General features: G+C 37.0%; 1 pseudogene; it reads right to left on the reverse strand.

Annotated features, from left to right (window-relative positions):
• Positions 1–3,945: 3,945 nt before the first annotated feature.
• Positions 3,946–5,091, reverse strand: LOC125494743 (uncharacterized; annotated as a pseudogene).
• Positions 5,092–6,000: the final 909 nt, after the last annotated feature.

Consider the following 6,000-nt stretch of genomic DNA (forward strand, 5'->3'; position numbering starts at 1 on the left):
AGGCATTGGCCTGTAATGGCATGTCCACTTACCCCACCTCCAATAAAGATTGGGCCTGGTAGACCTAGACTGAACAGGAGAAAAGATCCATATGAAAACCTAAGAAACCTGGAAAATTGACTAGGCATGGGTTAGAAATGACATGTTCAATTTGCAAGAGAAGGGACACAACAAGAAGAGGTGTCTAACAGAGACAGACCTGTTCAGCAAGAGCCACCAATGAAGAGGCCAGTAGGTAGGCCTAGGGATAACACTAGATCAACAATCACAAGCACAACCCTCAAACACAGCCCAACCCATAAAGCAGAGCCCTCAAGAACAGGAAGAGGTGGCAGGGTTATAAGGGGAGGCAGAGGGTCAAGAGGTGGTAGAGCTGGTGGTGAAGGAAGGGGTGGAAGGGCTGGTGGTGAAGGAAGAGGTGGAAGGGCTGGTGGTCAAGGAAGAGGTGGAAGGGCTGGTGGTCAAGGAAGAGGTGATGGGTCTACAGGAGACACTGGGGCTGAAAGCAGAGGTAGGGGAAGGGAAAGAACCAGAGGCAGAGGCAGGGTAATGCTCATCACATGGATTTTTCCTTGAATGATTTTGATTTTCCAACATCATTTTGAAACTGTCCTAATATAATTCCTTCTAATTTTAGGTTCCTACTAGATTTGGTGTATTATTTGGTTCAGATGGAAGTGCTTTCACTAATGTAAGTGATTTGGTGCATTAGTTTGTTCAATGAATATTGTGCTTGCTGTCTAACATCTGCTTCTGGTGACAGGTTCCTAGAGTAAGGGCAAGGCCTACACCTGTGGTGGTTCCTTCATTTGCAGCAATGAATAATCCACCTTCAACTCAGGAATCAGTAAATGCTCCCCATTAGAAGCCCATGTGAATTCCTTTTTTGCAAGTCCATGTGAAGCCCATTGGTGAAAGTCCATGTAAAGGACTATGTTGCAAATCCATGTAAAGGCTACTGGTGAAAGTCCAGTCCATTTGAAGTCCTTTTTTGTCAAGTTCAGTTTGTTAGCAGGATTGAATTCAACTAACTGTAACATTTTGTGACTTGGTTTATTAATGATGAAAGTAGATGATCACCATTGCAAACATTTTGTGGCTAATGGATGAGTTTATTAATGCAAGGACTTCATATATTTCACTTTAAATGCTGCCACAGAATTACATTTTCCTCAATTAACACATTAACTATTCAGACCCTACACCCTATTACATGAATTTAACTTACACAACTTAAACCACCCTCAATTCATTTCAACAGATACACAACCACAAATGTAATGCAACAAGCAATTACAGTCCTAACAAATGTCTGATCTTTGCTTGAATTTGGCTGGCCCCCACTTCTAACCTTCACTTGTAAACTACAAATCTTGGCCTTCAACTTCTTAACTGTTTCCTTCAACTCCATATTTTGATGTTGCAGCTCAGAAATGGTAGTGTCCTTCTCCAATAACAAGTAATTCATCTCCTCCCTCTCTGCTGTGCAACCGCGACGTACATCATCCTCCCACAAGAAGAACCCACAATGTTCCTACTTATTTTTAACAAATTTAAGAACTGAATTAAATTAGGGAAATTGACAAAAGAAAAAAAAAAATTCATCAACATAACTTACTGGGAAGTGAATGCAGCCATAGAATTTCCTCCCCAAGTTAGGGCCCTTGTGCTTCACAGTTCTCAGGGGTGAAATATCGTTGTTGGTAACATCTCAACACAGGCCAAACCCTTCCACTTGATGCAGACCCAGAGTTGGAAGATGAAATAGCCATTGATGAAGATTGATAATTATGGAGGAATTAATGGAAGAACATGAGTGAAAATTAAGAAAGAGAGGATTTGGAGAAGTTGATTTAAATAAAGGGAGTGTCGCTGAAAAATAAAGGGGAAAGAAATGGAAAAAGGAAAACTTATCGTTATAATAGGTGACCTATAGTAGCAGGTTAATAGCAGGTTATGGTCCATCATAAGCTAATACCCCCCAAAATACGGTTTATTATATAATAATTAAAAGCTGGGACCATTTTGAGCGGACCGGTAAAAGGTTGGATTATTACGGGCCATTTTTCCAAAAAAAAAAGGTGGCTGTAAAATTGAGAAAAAAGTATTTTTCCCTTTGAAATAAATTGTACTCCACTTTCAGTATTTCGAAACTAATTTTCGAATTTCATAATAATTTAGAAATTGTCCTTTAATTCACACTAATAAGGGTCTCAAACACATAAATATGGGTTGGTTTATCATAACAAGTATTTTAAACACACAAACATGGGTTTTTATAAATGTCAAGTTGTACTTTTTAGGGAAAAGCTTGCGAAAACACGCAAATCGAGACATTTTTACTTTTGGTCGTAAATCACAGTCTTACTTTTTGACAAAAAGTTACATTTAATTCACGTCAACATGGGTCGTTTTGTAAGTAACAAGTGTCTTAAACACGTAAACATGGGTTGGTTTATCAATAACAAGTGTTTTTGATACACAAACAGGGATTTATAATATTTCAACTTTTCACTTTTTCCTTCGAGAAATTATCAATTTAACCTGGATATTGGATAGCCAAAACAATATCCAATATAGGTTTATCATTTCTCTGTTCCCCATATTGATAAATGAGAAACTATCGGTAACTTCCTTCCTAAATCTCACTTGTTGTGGATCAGATCCACCTTCTACTATACTACATGTATGATCCAAGCTGGTGTCGGAGCAATATAATAATTCGAGCTAAAGATTACCATAAGCAAACTGCATTTCAAATAGCAAATTTTAAGAAAGTTTTTAGAAATTAAGAAAAATACATTTTGGCGTTGAAACCATATAATCTAATATGAATTCTCGACCATTTGCCACAAATAGTCCCAAGTCCAGCTTCGTAAAGTCCTATAATGATCTTGTGTTGCAAGTGGTTCTTGTGGAATTTCACACCACTTCCATTATTCTAAGAAAAAGTAGAATTAAGTCTAGATTATTTATAGCAATTGGGCAACTTTTTTGGCAACTCCAAAATTTACAGTCATTGAATCATATTGAAAGACTTTTTCCAAAAAATAATAATAAAAAGATATGGAAGCTTGTTTAGCTATATAATGGCGTTGTTAAGAATGACTAACCAAGGTTATGAACCTTTTCATATTCTATCAATGTGAACCATTGATAGTTGATCTTGAATTTAGCAATCTTTGCCAAGAGACGCAACAGGAAGGCTCATGCTTACAAGCAACCTCATCCATGCCTTCACTCTATTGAAAGCCACGACCTCTATAAAATGCTTTTACATCATAATGCCAAGGAACATGCTCCATTGTCAACTTTGGTGATTGATTTTTCTTTATACTTGGCAAGTAACTAATGATTGATTTTCCTTCCCATATTTTGCGTGAATCTCGCCCATAATTTCAGGCACCGATTAAAAGGAAAGTTACAACATTATTAATGTATTAAAAGTATCCTAATATAAAAAATCATATTAAGTATCCCTAAAATCATGTAATTATAGATATTATTTAAACAAAAGATCATTTCCTTATATAAATAATGTTAAAACGATTTATTGTAAAACATTTAAATCAAAAGAATATATAATTTTAAAAAACATCGATCATGTCTAGTTTGTTTCTTAAAATGGCTACAATTAACCTACTTTATGGGAGTAATTTTAAGGGATTCATTGCCTAGATTTTTGTGAATCAATACGATATTGTGCACGTATCATTTGAACCATTTTATAGACGACACATAGGATTTGTATCATTTCCTAGCTTGACATGTTGGTGAAAACGATTAAGAGCTTCCAATTGGCATAAATGATTTTGTTTTATATATAAGAACTAGTTTTGGGACCCGTGCAAAAATGCACGGGAAGTGATTTGCTTAATAAGACAGAATTTTCAATGAAACCAATAGCAGACAACAAATTTTGTAATGAAAGAATAAGTAAAAGTTATATTAACAAACATTACAAAAATGTGTATGAAGTTATACATTTTGGAACACTTCCTTGTAAACAACATTTGTGGTTGTTTTGCACACATTATTCTCTTTATCACAAATCAGAATTTTAAGTCCTTTTTTGCTCGTGACTCGGGAAATAGCGACATATAGCTGACCATGACTGAAAACAGGCCTCGGTAAATACAAACCGACGTGCGACAATGATTGTCCTTGACTTTTATTTATTGTCATGGCAAAACACACAGTCAAAGGAAATTGCCGTCTTTGAAATCTGATAGGAAATTTTGTTGAGTCAGACGGTGTTAGTGTCATTCGTGGGATGAATACCTTGTCACCAACATTGCTCCCTGAAATGACAGTAGCTTCAATCACTCGATTGCCTAAATGCTTCACTACCAGCCTCGTGCCATTACACAATCCAGATGTCTGATCAATATTACGAAGCAACATGATAGGCGCACCAACTTTTAACTTAATACTATGATTTGGCAGGCCGAGCACTTTATTGTGTTTAAGAATTCAGTAGAATATATATCATGAGCCCCTAAGTTCCCTTCATCTTTACTAATTGCATCACAACTCAAGTAAATTTTCTCATCACCTGGAATTGTGGACAACACATGATCATTTACCTTCTCAACTATTTCATTAGTTGGAGCTAGAATTGCTCTTTCTTGGAAGTATTTGGCTTCCCAAAGGTGATCAGTGAGTGAAGGGTATGTGCTGTCGACAATCGATGATATGGGGTCATCTCCACCGTCTATAAGAATATCTTCAGTGATTTCAATATCGACTTCTCCATCATTGGGCCCTCCAGCTCTGCCATCACCAACGCTCAGTATCCATTCTGAGAAGTCCCTTATTTCATTAGCGGTAGACGAAGAAGAACATGATTGAAGTCTCATATTGCGTGTAACTTCAAAACCTTACATGAATCCCATAGAAACGAAGAGTTTAAGTCGCAAATACTATATCTTGCCTTGTACCCTTGGGTATAACAGGCAGAATCTGTCTTAAATCACCACCAAAGACAACAACTTTACCTCCAAATGGTCGATGCAAATTATCTCGATCAACAGCTTGCATAATGTCCTTTAAACTCCTATCAAGTGCTTCAAAGCAATATTTGTGCATCATTGGTGCTTCATCCCAGATAATTAGCTTTGTTCTCATGAGCAATGCAGCTAAGTCAGAACCAGGCCTAATAGCTACACACGTAGAGTTTTCACAAACATTGAGTGGAAGCCCGAACCTTGAATGGGCGGTTCGACCTTTTGGAAGAAGTAGGGACGCAATTCCACTTGATGCTACTGGCAAAACAATTTCACCCATCTTCCTAATTGCAGCACACAATGTCCTCCAAATGTATGTTTTACCCGTGCCTCCATATCCGTATACAAAAAAACACCTCCTGATTGGCCATTAACAGAGTGCATTATTTCGTTGAAAACCATTAGTTGTTCTTCGGTTAGACATGGAAACAGTTTGTCATATTCTGAATTAATGAGGGTATGTCATATGAAAGCTCATCCGCTATTAGCTTATTTTGACCTTCAAACACGACTAATTCATCTGGAAAAGGCATCTCACTGAATTTTCGAAAGGCTACTCCATTACTTTGCAGTTTAGCTTCAATATCTGCCAGTGCAAAAGCTTGAATTTGTTCATCTTAGAGTTAAATCTGCAATGCGATAGGAAGATTTAATATTAGATCCCCTTCATTTATGTCATAGTGATCCTTTTTTCGTTGCACAATTATTAAACATCCAAGTAAGCGAAAAAAAAAGTAAGTATGCAAAATACTGTAACTTGTACCTTTGTTTTTATGAATACGACGTTGTTTATATAGAATGTCATCAGATAGTAGGTGCCATGTCTTTTCCCATATGTCTTCTGGTTTAGATAAGCTACCAGACATAAGTAACATGCAAAATAGATTTCGCAATAATGCCCCGTTTCTCTAAAGCTTGCCTCTGTTATGGCGTCTATGTATTCCTTGTCGTCATCAAGCAGCCCCCTTGCGTAGCAAGCTTCTTTGAAGGTTGG

The sequence above is a fragment of the Beta vulgaris genome, chromosome 2 (genome assembly GCF_026745355.1).
Source record: "Beta vulgaris subsp. vulgaris cultivar EL10 chromosome 2, EL10.2, whole genome shotgun sequence".
Lineage (NCBI taxonomy): Eukaryota > Viridiplantae > Streptophyta > Magnoliopsida > Caryophyllales > Amaranthaceae > Beta > Beta vulgaris.